The sequence below is a fragment of the Pogoniulus pusillus genome, chromosome 22 (assembly GCF_015220805.1).
Source record: "Pogoniulus pusillus isolate bPogPus1 chromosome 22, bPogPus1.pri, whole genome shotgun sequence".
In the NCBI taxonomy this organism is placed as follows: Eukaryota; Metazoa; Chordata; class Aves; order Piciformes; family Lybiidae; genus Pogoniulus; species Pogoniulus pusillus.
In genome coordinates this window covers 22714242-22728180 of record NC_087285.1, presented here as the reverse complement: position 1 = coordinate 22728180, position 13939 = coordinate 22714242, and the positions used below count along the sequence as shown (strand labels likewise).

The window sequence follows — 13939 nt, the reverse complement described above, 5'->3', positions numbered from 1 at the left end:
TAACCAGAAAAATGTTTGACTTGTGACCAAAATTCAGATGTCCTCCCTTCCTCACCCAGCACTGATGACTGGAGAGGGGGCAGCGTGGCTTTAGAGACACGAGGCAATGAAGGCTGTGGCTGCAGCTCTCTGGAACTGCCAGGCAGACTTTGCCCTGAACTACACAGCCTAGAGACGATTTGAACATCCCAGGAATCCCAGGAAATGTGGATCATCTGGTGGGCTGGGCAGTGCTGGTTTGCCAGTTGGACTCGATGATCTGAAGGCCTCTGAGCCGAAGGGACTGTCTGAGGTGGCAAACGCCTGGCTCAGCAAGTGCGGTCTGGAGCTGTGGCAGACAGACCAGGTCAGTGTCTTCACATGTCAGAGAAGCAACGGTGGAGATCTTGGTTCCAAAGTCCCAGCTATCAGCCCTCTCCCACAGCCCTTTGCATGTTGTGCTAATGCAGAGTGCTGCACATGCGGAGCGTGATCCAGAGCCTGACGGATCCATAGGAGCTGCCAGGTGCTCCATCCTCTGCCAGGCAGATCAGGCAGTGCTGTGTCTAAAGGTGGCTCCTGGGACCAGCTTTCAGGAAGCCTTTCCAGGAGCTGGTACTGCAGCACCTTGTGCCAGGACCTGCATGTATTCAGCCCCTTGAAGTCGTGAGTCTGGAGAAGTGCCTCGCTTCCCACCTCTGGCATTAGCAGCTGGTTTGGCCTTCTGGCTGCTCACAGAACCAGAAAATTGGGTGGGTTGGAAAAGCCTTCTTAAAGTCATTGAGTCCTAGCATCAAACTAAGACCACCATGACCATCAAACCACATCCCCAGGTGCCATGGCCACACATTTCTTGAACACTGGGGGTATGGGGACTGGGCAGCTCCCTGGGCAGCCTGTGCCAAGGCCTAACCACTCTTGCTGAAATTTTTTTTCCCTCCTATCCAACCTAAACCTCCCCTGGCACAAACCTCCCCTACTCTTAGGTCTTTCTGCTCCATCACCACCAGTCCCACGTCCCATGTGCCACCCTCTTTGCTCGCTGCATCCAGGCTGAGTTTGCTGCTTGGGAATATTGCTCGAGGCAATGGAGAGCCTCTGTCAGCCCCCCCATGATTAAAAGCAATCCTGTAAGCAAACCCTCATCATTTTATTTATGACTTTTGGATGAGATAATGGTTTTCCACTTTGAAAAGAAAGCTCTGTCCTCCAGCATTTATTTTCTGTAAATGCCTTGGCATTTCTATTGCAACAGGAGACTATTCAGTGACATTATCTGATAAATATCATGTTCTACAGCTGCAATTTACAATGCATATATTTTTAACGGTGCTTCTGAGCTAAATTAAATGCTTCTGCAATATGGTACTTACAGACAACAAATGTCTGCCTGAGCAGTTTGGGTTTTCAGGGTACACTGTTTTTTTAAATCATTTCTTTAAGGCCAGATACCCTCTTTATCCTGTCAGGCAGTAAATTATGCACTTGCACTTTCATAAACTCTCCCCTTGGGAACTCAGTCAATGAAGTGGAAATGTCTTTTTCACACCCTCCAACTGCAGAGCAATGCAGGGCGATAGCCACGCTGGCCCCACAGCCAGTGTCCAGAGGGAATCTGCACTGCAGGAGGCTGACTGCAGCCCCGGTGCAGCTGCTGTCTGCGTGGGTGCTCTTCCCTCCCACGGTGCTGCGACTCAGAGCGCCCCTGTCTCTGTGCCTTCTGATGGAGAGAGTAATTGCATGGCCTGTGGTGGGATCTGCAGCTAGGAGGGTACCTGCTGGCACCTGGCGTTAACCTCCCTCCCAAGCTAGGGCGGCTGTTGGCCTGCCCAGGGGAGGAAAAGGCAACTCCTTTCACACCTAGGTGGAGCCTTCTTTCAAAGGAGGTTGGAGTGAGGTTGGGGTTGGCCTCTTCTCACGTGCAACAAGTGACAGAACAAGAGGAAATGTCCTCGAGTTGTGCCAAGGGAGGCTCAGGTCGGATATTAGGAACAATTTCTTCCCAGCAAGGGTTCTCAGGCACGGTCCCAGGCTGCCCAGGGAGGTGGTGGAGTCCCCATCCCTGGAGATCTTTAAAGGCTACATGGATGTGGTGCTGAGGGATGTGGTTCAGGGGCAGTGGCTTAGCAGCAGTGGTGGGATTGTGAGCTCTGGGTGAGAGGTTGGACTGGATGAGCTCAAAGGTCTCTTCCAACCTCGACAGTTCTGTAGTTCTCTGATTCTCCAGGCTCGTGGTGGGAATGGGCAGAAGAAGGCCTGGCAGTGGCAGGTCCTGCCTTTCATGAGCTAGAGAAGGGGTACTTACATGGCTGCATTAGGCAGCCACGTAGGACCCCCAACTGAACCATTCTAAATCTCTTTAGGAACAAGTTCTTCGCCGTGAGGGTGGTGGAGCACTGGAACAGGTTACCCAGGGAGCTGGTTGAGGCTCCTTCCCTGGAGACATTCAAGGTGAGACTTGACAGGGCCCTGAGTGACCTGGTCTGGTGGGGATGTCCCTGCTGACTGCAGAGGGCTGGACCGGATGACCTCTGAAGATCCCTTCTGGCCTGGACCATTCTATGATTCTATTTCAGTGTTCATCATCCATCAGCCAGAGCTGCAGTTTGCCCAGAGCAGCTGAATACCTTCACATAAAACTCTGTGTGGTCCAAGGAGCTGTGATCCCAACCCTGCATCCTGAGGATGCCTTTGGGTGTGCTGGGACAGGAGCTGGCACTGACACAACTCTGGCACAGCCTGTCCTGGGCTGGTCCCCAGCAGCAGGGACAGGGAGAGGATTCTGCCCCTCTGCTGTGCTCTGCTTAGACTCCTCTGCAGCTCTGGGGCCAGTTCTGGAGTCCTCAGCACAGACAGGGACCTGTTGGGGCAGGGCCAGAGGAGGCCACAGCGGTGCTGGCAGGGCTGGAAGGGCTCTGCTGTGAGGCCAGGCTAAGAGAGTTGGGGATGTTTAGCCTGGAGATGAGAAGGCTGCAGGAGACCTTCTGGTGGCCTTTCAGTGCTTAAAGGGACTGGTCAGAAGGCTGGGAACAGAGTTTTGATCAGGGCCTGTTGTGACAGAACCAGGGCTGATGGTCTGACCTGAAAGAGGGAGATTCAGACTGGAGAGAAGAGAGAAATCTTTTACCCTGAGGGTGGTGGAGAGCCTGGCCCAGGTTGCCCAGAGAGGAGGGAGATGTCCCATCCCTGGAACCTGCAACAGCAGGTCAGGTTGTTTATGGCTCTGACAACCTGCTCCAGTTGAAGATGTCACTGTGGGGAGACTGGGCCAGATGACTTCTAAAGGTCCCTTCCAACCCCACCTGGTCTATGGTTCCATGATGCTGTGAGGAAGGCTTGAAAAACAAGAAAGGAGTAAAGCAATGAAAGTGAGGAGATGTGGTGCAGTGGTCTGCTGTGATGCCCAAGGATCCATCCAAAGCAGGAGCTACAACAGAGCTCCTGGCACAGGAGCTGCTCTGAAGCTGTTCAGCTGACCCCCAAGGGTCCTTATTTCCCCAAATGCACCCTTGAGGACTCTGAAAGCACCAGCTCTTGCTGTCTGGGGCCTGGATGAAACATGTGCTACCTTAGATGTGCTGTGTAATAGAGCTGAACTCACAGGAAACAACAACAAAATGACTCTTGAAACTGGGCAGAAAACCCAATGCACACATCCCACATGGACATTGAGCATCTTTGCACAAACCCACTTACAGCTTCGTTCCTTGGGGTAATCCCTTCAGAGAAGGAGCTGCTGCCATTTCTTTGAAGGATATGAAAGCAGCTGTTGCTGGAACACAGAGCATCTTGGAGCTGTCCATCAAGGCAAGGGCGTTTGTAACGCTGGAGCTATTTTTCTGGCTGCTGCTGTTGTTTACAGTTTATTTTGATACCAAATTTCCAGCTACTGGAGGTAACTGAGACTGCAAACGAAATCTCACTATCCACTGATCTGCCAAATCAAACTCTCCTGCCCTGAAAGTGTGGTGTTTTCCCTTAGCTTCTGAGGGGAGAGGAGCAGTGCAGAGGGAGAAAGGCAAGGGATTAGTTTGTCTAATGACCATAGCAGCCATCTCTCCCTTGATCTCTCCCGGCAGTTCACTCTGGAAGATGGGAGTGATTATCACTGTAGTTGAGAGCGAGCTGCTGCTTTTCCCGCTGCTGCTTCTGCTCCCTGCTCGCCAAATTAACGCAGCTTTTAACAACAACTCAGCGTCCTGGCCAGAGCCCTGCCTGGGCTACAGCTGGAGCAACACCTTCAGCACCTGCCTGTTCCCCTCCCAGCACGGCCGTGCGTTCTCTGGTCCCTTTAGCCCTGAGGGGTTCTGCCCCTCTGCTCTGCAGAGATTACCCCTGGAGCCTGCTGCACCAGGACACAAGAGGTGGAACCTCTTCCAGCACAGGAGGTTCCACCTCAGCACAAGAGGGAACTTCTTTGCTGTAAGGGTCCCAGAGCACTGGCACAGGCTGCCCAGAGAGGTCGTGGAGTCTCCTCTGGAGCCTTTCAAGGCCTGTCTGGATGTGTTCCTGTGTGACCTGAGCTATCTTGGATGGTCCTGCTGTGGCAGGGGGGTTGGACTGGATGATCTCTTTGGGTCTCTTCCAGCCCCTGACATCCTCTGATCCTGTGACACGGAGGGAGGGGATTCTGCCCCGCTCTGCTGAGCCCCTCCTGCAGTGCTGGGGGCAGCTCCGGAGTCAGCACAGACAGGACCTGTTGGAGCAGGGCCAGAGGAGGCCACAGCAATGCTGGCAAGGCTGGGAGGGTTGGGGGCATTCAGCTTGGAGAGAAGGCTCCAGGAGACCTTCTGGTGGCCTTCTGATATTTGAAGGGGCCACTAAGAAGCTGGGGACAGCCATTTTATCAGGAGACCTGTTGTGACAGGACAGAAGGTGATGGTTTTAACTACTAGAAGGAGATTTAGACTGGAGGGAAGGAAGAATTTTGTTACACTGAGTGTAGTGAGATTCTGGCCCAGGTTGCACAAAACTGTCCCATCCCTGGAGCCATCCCAGGCCAGGTTGTTTGGGGCTCTGAGCAACCTGCTCTAGGTGCAGCTGTCCCTGCTGGCTACAGGAAGGTTGGACTGGAGGAGCTTCAAAGGAGCCTTCCAACCCAACCAGTGCATGGTTCTGCCTGCACAGGAGACCTCTCCTTTGTTTTACAGTGAATAGTTTCTCTCAGCCTGTAAGAATTATGTATACATTTAGTCATTCAGGACTTCATGGTCTTCCTCAGACAGAAACAGAGAGGGGACCTTGTCAGTGAGTATCAGTATCTAAAGGGTAAGGATCAAGAGGGTGAGACCAGACTCTCTTCAGTAGTGCCCCAGGGACAGGACAAGGGACAGCAGGCACAAAGTGGAACACAGGAAGCTCCAACTAAGCATAAGGAGAAACCTATTTGCTGGCAACGTGCTGGCATGCTGGGGCAGGCTGTCCAGACAGACTGTGGAGTCTCCTCTGGAGACTTCAAAAATCCACCTGGATGTCATTCTGGGCAACCTGCTGTGTGTGGCCCTGCTTTAGCAGAGAAGTTGGATGAGGTGTGATCCTGTGATCCAGTCACCTGGCTTGGCCAACAAGGTCGGATGCTCTGGGTCTTCTTTCTCTCCCATGAGGTCTGCCTGCGGGGACATTTTCACTGCTCTCAAGTCACATGGAGGAGTTCTGTCAAACCAAAGTGTGAGGAGAGGAACTCTCTGCTAGGCTTGTTCTGGAGATGCTCCAGCAGTTGTGCAATGCTGGCGCTGGGCTGAGCTGCTTCACCCCCAGACTGCCTCCTCATAGCCAGCCAGCACCAGCTCCCCGGAGCCTGCAGCAGCCCCGAGGGACGGGCGGAGCAGGCACCATGAGCTGCACAGGCTGGCTGTAGGGACAGGATTTAACTCTGAATAGCTCCTACCAAACTTGGAGAGGCTCCGTGCTCACCTTACATCCTGCTGTCAGTTCCACCCCGTGCCTCTTGGCAGAGCTTCCCTGGATTTTTCCCTTCAGGTTTGCAAACACCAGCACCGGCAGGCAGAGATGGAAAAGGTGGCTGCTGCCTCCCCTGGGGATCCTGCTCCTGACCTGCTGCACAACTGCTTGTTTTAGCATCAATTAGCTGAGCCTCTGTCGTGCAGACAGCTCTGTTCTCTCGCAGCATTTGGGCAATACTATTTCTTCCAAAAGGCTTTGTTGCTGTTGTTGTTTTTATTATTAGATTTATTTCTTCTCTTAGCAAGCACCAACTGACAACAGCCTGTCAGAGCTCGTCACGGCTGCTACGGCACTGTCGTGTAAGCTGAGCACCACGGGGCTCCTGGACACGACCTTCCTGCGTCGCCAGCCGGCAGGGGTCAGCTCCGTGTTCCGTATCCGTGTGCCACACAGGCATCCATGGAGGAGCTTTGTTAGTGTGCGGATAGAGTGGCCAAAACCCTGCTAAGCCTCAGATCACGGAATTCCACAGTGGCAGGGGTTGAAAGGAAACTTCTGGAGGTCATCCAGTCCAAGCCCCCTGCTAAAGCAGGGCAACCCACAACAGCTGTCCCAGCAGCACAACGTCCAGGTGGCTTTGAAGCTCTCCAGAGAGGAGACTTCACAACTCTCTGGGCAGCCTGCTCCAGGCTCCAGCACCTTCACAACAAATAAGTTTCTCCTCATCTTCAGATGGAACCTTCTGGGTCCCAGCTTGCGCCCATTGCCCCTTGTCCTGTCCCTGGGCACCACCGACAAGAGTCTGGTCCCATACTCTTGCCTCCCACAGGTGCTTTTCTGGGGCTCCTCTCTGGGGCTGCTCTTCTCCAGCCCAAACAGCCCCAGGGCTCTCAGCCTTTGCTCCTCACAGAGATGCCCCAAGCCCCTCAGCAGCTTTGCAGCCTCCACTGGACTCTTTCCAGCAGTTCCCTGTCTCTCTTGACCTGGGGAGCCCAGAACTGAACCCAGTACTCCAGATTTGGCCTCAGCAGGGCAGAGCAGAGGGGGAGGAGTGACTTCTTTTGACCTGCTGGTCACTCTCCTCTTAATGCCATGCCCTCTTGGCCATGAGGGCACATTTCTGGCTCATGGGGAGCTTGTCTCCCAGCACTCAGAGGCCCTTCTCCACAGAGCTGCTCTCTGCAGGTCACCCCTTGCCTGTTCTGGTGCAGAGAATTATTCCCTGCTAGGTGCAGGACTTCACTTGCCCCTGTTGAACTTCATGAGGTTCCCTCTGGCCAGGTAAGAACTCAGAATGAAGAAACCTCTGGGGTTTGTTGCTGGTGCAACTTAATCCACACCTGTTTGTTGAAGCAGAACAAGATGTTAACTGCATGCCCAGATACTCTTTTTCTTCCGTGCCTGCAGCACGTGAGGTGGTCAGTGAGGGGCTCAGCATCACCAGCTGGTTTCTGTTCAGCAGATGATCCTAGGCCTTAGCTCAGCACACTTCTCATGTCTGACCACTTTTGGATTTCACAGCAATGGACAACACAGCTGCAGTGTTCCTGTGTGCAGGTTTTAATGCAGAACTTCCACAGGTGGTCATCTTCTGGATGTCAAGAACACTGCAGGCAACCCATCTGCACCAAGGGACTGCTGTGCGCTCCTGGAGCTTGGCACGCTGCGACCTGCTTTAGAGGTCCAGAAATCCTGGGGAAACAGGCAGCAGGGTGGTAAGGCCCCAGTGCTACAGGACCAGAGCAGGGCCCTCAGCAGGCTCCTCTGCAGACAGAACCATTCATTTCCTCCTGGCGTTTTCTGTGGAGCTTCTCACTGCTCCACACCACTGCCTCAGCAGCTTCATTGAGCCAACCCACACACCCACGGTGACGAGGGCAGGGTGGCACACGGATGGGCAAAGGTCCGTTCTAACTCAGGGTGCTCCAGCTGAGAAGCCTTATGCTTGCCTGCTCAGAGCAGCTGACAAGACAGCACGTCACCTGCTGCTTCCAGCTGGACCAAAGTGGATGTCAGCAGCTCAAGCAAAGGCTTCAAGATGCACACCCACAACGTGGCCACTCCAACCATCAGCACCCAAGAGCTGGGGGTGATGACTGTCACAAAGTTTGTGGCAAGGGCAAGGAGAGAATCCTCTTCTTCAGGAGAGCTTTATCACGTCCTTGCTGCCAGACTGTATCCACAGCTTGCATGCTTCCCATCACTTCATGGGCAGTGCTTGGTTCTGCAGGTAGGATGAGGATCTGCCCAAACATTTGCTTCTTTTTTGACTCACAGCAGGTCTGTGGCATGCAAGCATCAGATGGCAAACAGACTGTGACAAAGTAATTAAGAAGTGCATCAGAATATGGGTGTGCAAGGAAGTCTCCATGAGCTGGTAGGAAATGCGTCACTTGAGACCTTTCTGACCTTCTGACCAGGTATCAGTGACCTTTGAAACATCCCTTAATGCGGCCTGTGCACATGGATGGGTGGGATCCATAGGTGATCCACTGGTGGGTGGGAGCCCATAGGTGGGATCCATAGGTGAAGTCCCAGCAGCCAGCACTGCTGAGTGTTGAGCCAGCTCCCTCCCAGGTACCTAATGGACAGAAGGGGCTGTGCTCATGAGTCCATCACTCTTGTCCTACCAACAAAAGCTTTTTTAAATTAGGGACTGAAGTCTTCCATTCCTTGGGGAGCTGCTGAGTAGACTGAGCACTGGGCCAGCACATGCCTGAGGGATGTCAGCAGCCAGGATCAGGCATCCCGCTCCTTCGAAGTGTTCAAGGCCAGGGCAGATGAGGCTTTGAGCAGCCTGGCCTAGTGGGAGGTGTGGCAGCAGGGTTGGAACTAAACGATCTTTAAGTTCCCCTCCAACCCAAACCATTCTATGACTCTGTTTTTCTGTCATGTGTCCTGAGCTGTTCTTCAAAACCCAGTGACTAATTGGGGTGGGTTTATCTAAGGGACTACAAAAGGCTCTGCTCCATGCCACACTTCATGACCCTATTTCCAGAGTTACAGGTCCACAAAAACCTGAATGACCAAAGCAATGCATCTCTCCTCCTCTGCTTTCATCCTTGGGAGAGCCGAAGGTCTTGGAGCATTCAGGAAACATTCAGCACAAGCTGCCAAAGCCAAAAGGTGCAGCTTAATTCACTCAAGTTTGGCAGATCCTAAGGAGCCAGAACAGGGATGTAGATGAAGACCTTCATCAGTCAGTCCAGAATGCCTCACTTTGGACCATTCAGATGTTCTGAGCACATAAGTGCAACCTTCAAAACATCCCTTAATGCAGCAGATAGGTGGGATGGGATGATCTGTAAGTGGAGAGGATCTCACTAACTTAGCTGTGGGGGTTCCAGCTGTGGTCCCAATGGTTCTGACAACTCCCAGAGCTGACCAGCTCAACAAATTTAAGAGATGGTGGCAGACTGTGATGGGGAGGACCAACTTTAACCTGCCTGTTAATCTCCTACAGTGATGATTTAAAGCAATGCAAAGCATAATTTCCAAAGATTTCCAAACTTTAGAATTTTGGAATGACAGATATTGTACAGACCCCTCCCACCCGTTATTTTTAGCATTACTGTGTGTTTTTATCACCTCTTAAATGCAGAGGCAATACCTGCCCCCCCGAGCCTGTTTGGGGAGCACACACAGGGTCACCCCGAGACGGGGGGCGGGGGGGCAGGACCTCCTCCACTCCTCGCAGAGACTCTGCCAGGTGTTGGTCGTGGCGTTTGGTTTGGTTGGGTTTCCTTCGGTTTGGTTCGTCGCTGGGCTCGGGGTTTGTTGTTTTTGCTGAGGTGGGGCGCGGGGCCGATGCTCTCTTTCCCACACTCGTGCAGGTGGGGGGGACGTGGCCCCACGCCCCCAGCCGCCTTCTCCTCGCCCCTCCGCGGGGCGAGTGCGCGGCGGGGAGGCGGGCGCGGGGCGCCGGCGCTGGCGCAGCGCTGCCCCGCTCCGGGCGGGCGCGGAGAGCGGCCGCGCTCCTGACGCAGGAGCCATGGCAAATTTCAAGTACGTCATTAATATGGCGCCAAAAGGCAGCCCTTTTTTTTAAGTATAAGCTGCCTTTTTTTTTAAGGTTGCAGGAGCGGCGCCGTCTACGCCTGTGCGGGGAGCGGCGGAGAGGGGGGGCTGGAGGGAGGAAGAGGAGGGAAAGGAGTGTGAGTGTGTGTAAAGGGCCAGCGGAGCGAGCGGGCTCCGGGGGTTCGGTGCTGGGGCTCCGGGCAACGCCATGGGGGGGCCCCGGCGAGCGGCGGCGGCAGCGGCGGGGGGGGTGAGAAGCGGAACAGCGGGGAACGGGGGTAGGGGGGGCGGCGACGGCGTGGCCCGGGATGGGACCGGTGCTGGCAGCACCTGGCCCTGCCGCTGCGCCTCGGGAAGGGAGAAAGCGCAGGAGGGCAAGAAATTGACGATTCGGGGCAGGCAAAGAAGGGAGGGAGGTTGGGGTTTTTTTTTGGGGGGGGGGGTGTGTGGAAGCACCGCCACCATTATCCGTCCCCGCTCCGAAAGTCGCTTCCCCGCCTCCCTGCCGGAGCCCCGGGCGGGCGGGCGGCGGGGCGAGGAGAGCCTGAGGAAGTGCGGGGTGAAAAACAAAAAACCCCAACACCCCCCCCCAACAACAACAAACAAAAAAACCAACAGCAAAAAACCCAAACCCCCCAACCAGCCAACCAAAAAAAAACCAAAAAAGCCAACCCAACAGAAAAGAGAAAACAGGCGGGCAGGGCTCGCCCGGCCGCCGCGGAGCGGCCATCTCGGCTTTGGAGCGGGCCGCATCCATGGAGTTCCCGGGAGGGTGTTCCTGAGAGAAGGGCCCGGGCCGGGCGCGGCCCCGGCAATGACACCGGATGAGCGCGGCCGAGGGGGGCTCTGCCGGCCGGGGACTGCGGGAGCATCCCCCCCGCCCCCCGCCTCCTTCCCCGCCCGTAACCCAAGAGACAGCCTCAACTCTTGGAGGACACTCTCCTGGCAAAGGTAAAGGGCTCGGCGGGGGCTGGCGGCCGGAGCGGGCTTTATTTTGCAGCCGAGGGGGATTTTTGCAGCTCCCCCTGCTTTGCTGGCATTTATTTATTTTTCATTATTTATCCCCCCCCCCTTCCTCTTTTCCCCTCTTCCCCCACCCCCTCCCCGGGCTGCCGGGCGGGGGCTGTGCAGCGTTTTCCAGGGGGGTGGGGGGGTTTGGATTGCGCATGTTGGTCACTCTTGCTTTAAAGTCGACGAGGGAGGCAGCGGGGATGTAAACAAGAACTTTTACAGGCTTGGGCTCGCAGCTTCGCCTTTTAATTTCTTTTTAAAAAAATATTATTATTCCCCAAATTAATGACTGCGGCAAGAGGCTGCCGCGCTCCTCTGCCCGCCGCGGGTGGGGACGAGCACGCCGCGGTTTGCCGGTACCGCTGTGTGCCGGTCCCGGGCTGGCAAGCAGGGGAAATGGAGGGAGATGCTCCGCGGGGGCTCCGGGCAGCGCTACCGCGGGCCGGCCGGATAAGCGCTGCGCGGGCGCGGAGCTAGGATGGCGGTGCCCGGGGGCGTGGCGGCTGCCGGCTCCCGCCTGTCCTCCCCCCCCAATCCCTTTCCTCCTCCCCCCCCTCAATGCCTTCCCTCCTCCTCGCTGGTCCTCGGGGCTTTCCCCGCGCCGCTTCCCAATCCGCCACTGCTGCCTCCCCGGGGCTGCCGGGCTCGGCAGGCGGCTGCATCCCTCCCCCTACTCCTGCATCACCCGGAAGACAGCCGCCGGTACCCAGCACCGCGGCTCTGCGGGAGGTCCCGCGGGGCAACCGCCCTCCATCCTCGGGCTCCATCCTTCCTCCGGGGAAAGGCTCCCGCAGCGCCCCCGCAGCCGCTCCAGCCTATTCCCCACCTGCCGAGCAGGGCAGCGGTTTCTGCCACTTCGCTTTCGGGATGCGGGCTGGGAGCGCCCGGTACTGCTGCCCCTGCTCCTGCTCCTCGCTCCGCTCCCTCCCGCCCCTCCGGGCCCCCGCTGCCCTCCCCGGGGGTAGAGGCAGCGAGCTGGAAGTTGGGGGAGTGGTGCAAAGGCCCGGGCGGGAGAGACCTGTGATAATTGTCAAGCTTGGGTGTAGTTAGGGGGAAGAGGGCAGATGGATCTGTCCTGCTTACCCTGTGCAGTTGTTGACGGAGAGTACATGCATGTCTCCATACCTGTGCATCCTCAGCGCTGATCGAGTGGGAAGGGAAGGGATGGGCATTCCCACAAGGAAAATTCCCACAGCAATGCAGTGAAAAATAGTTTATTTACGTCTTTGTTGCCGGGCGACCCTCTTCCCTCTGGGACATTTCGAAGAAGAGATTTTGCCCTGGGGCTGGGAGAGGTGGTGGAAATCAGTGATCTCAGCCTTTCTCCCAAGGGTAGGGAGCCCGTTCTTTGGAATGGTGTTTGACCTTTAAGCTTTTATTGGCTACTGAGGTTAAAATAAGCTTGAGATGGAAGCAAAAATAGCTCGCAGAAAGGTTAAATCAAAGGTTAAATTTGTTTTTCCTAGAAAAATTGAGACTGATGCACAAAAAACCGAAAGGCTCAGAGTGAAGGATGGAGGGTAGGTGTTGGGTCTGGAGGCAGGAGATCGCAGCTCCTCTGAAGTATTGGTGGCTGTTGGTGAAGCTTGACATCAGGGTCTGAGAAATTGGTGGATAGGTTGTCCCCGAGAGTTGTAAATAGGGTATGTGACCAAAAAATTATATTTAGTACAAAAATTGAAGCGCCCATAATCCTGTTGCTTCTTCTTGGAGTTGGGGATGTTGAGACCTGGAGGAGGTAGTAGGTGAGGAGCTGTGCCCGGTTGTCCCTGTCCGCTCCCTCTTGCCCAAGGCAGGGGTGGCCCCAGTAACCTTTCTGGTTACCTGTGCTCTGTCTGGGCTTGTTGAAGTAAAAAATGGATAATTAGAGGGTAACAAGTCAGCAGAGGCAAGCGAAGTCTGTGAGTAGTAAAGAGGAGAAAGAAAATCCCCTTGTAGATATAGAAAAAAGCAAAGCACAGGAAGTAAAGGAGGGCTTGTTTTGTTTCAAATTTAAATGAGATTAAATTTTTGCCCCAGGGGAGCCAAGCAGCTCCACAGAGCTGCTGTGGAGGAGAGCGGAGCTTGGGGCTCTCACTGCACCTGGGCTATTGATGGAGTTATTACTGAAGGTGTTGGAGCTGACAGCAGGTTGTGGAGGAGGCAGAGGGGAGGGCGAGCCCCGGCTGCAGGGACAGGCTCTGCTGCACAAAAATGACGTGTCCTGGGTACCAGGATCATGCCTTCCAGGCGTTGCACCTTTGCAAGGCTACCGGGGGAGGTGAAGGAAACAGCAGCACGGTGGAAGGGTTGCTGACGGGTCTGCTGGCACAGGCCATTGCGTTGTCCCTAACTCCAAAAGGTTGTTCTTCTGCGATTGTGAAACTGGGGCTGTGCCTGCCTTGGAAGCTGCTGCTGCTGCTCTCTCTGAGCCTCCTATAGCAGCATTTGGCTCAACATTGTTTAAGGAGGGAAAGGAGGACAGCTGGAGAAGGACAGTGGTCCTTTGCTACAAAGCCTGGGACCTTCGAGGTCTCCACCCTTTTGTCTACTTTGAAAACTGGTTGTATTCCCTGGACAGAACAAAGAAATAGTTAAGATGGAGATGGAAGCATGGAGAGCAGTCCCTTTGATCTCATCCCTGTCGCCCACCTGGGCACAAGTGATGAGACTGAGGCTCTGGGATGGAGGTCCCTGGGAGCAGAGATTCAGGCATCCTGGGATGCCAAGGATTCAGGCTGGTTGGAGTGGTGGTGCATGAGAGGACAAGATCCCTTGGATGGGGATCCCTGGAGCAGGGATATCTAGGACCAGAGGTCCAGGGTGTAGGGATCTGGCCTGACCAGAGTGATGTTGCAAGATCAGGCAGAGGGTCCCTAGGAGCAAATGTCCCTGTGAGTGGATTCCATTCTGAGTAGAGCAGTGTGCAATGGCGGGACAGGCGCTGTAGAAGTGGGAAGTCCCCCTTGAGCAGGTGTCCCTGGAAGCAGGAATCCAGGGACAGGTTGGAGTGTGATGTGCATGAGAGATGCCGGGCCCTGTGACTGGC

The 13939-nt window shown here is 55.1% G+C and overlaps 1 protein-coding gene across 1 annotated transcript in view; it reads left to right on the top strand.

Moving 5' to 3' along the window:
- Positions 1 to 10511: 10511 nt before the first annotated feature.
- The window catches only part of JADE2 (jade family PHD finger 2), a 75787-nt gene continuing 72359 nt past the window's right edge, over positions 10512 to 13939 (top strand). Inside the window, 1 exon segment of the mRNA XM_064161341.1 lies at positions 10512 to 10851. The gene's annotated coding sequence lies outside the window, so the exon portion shown is untranslated.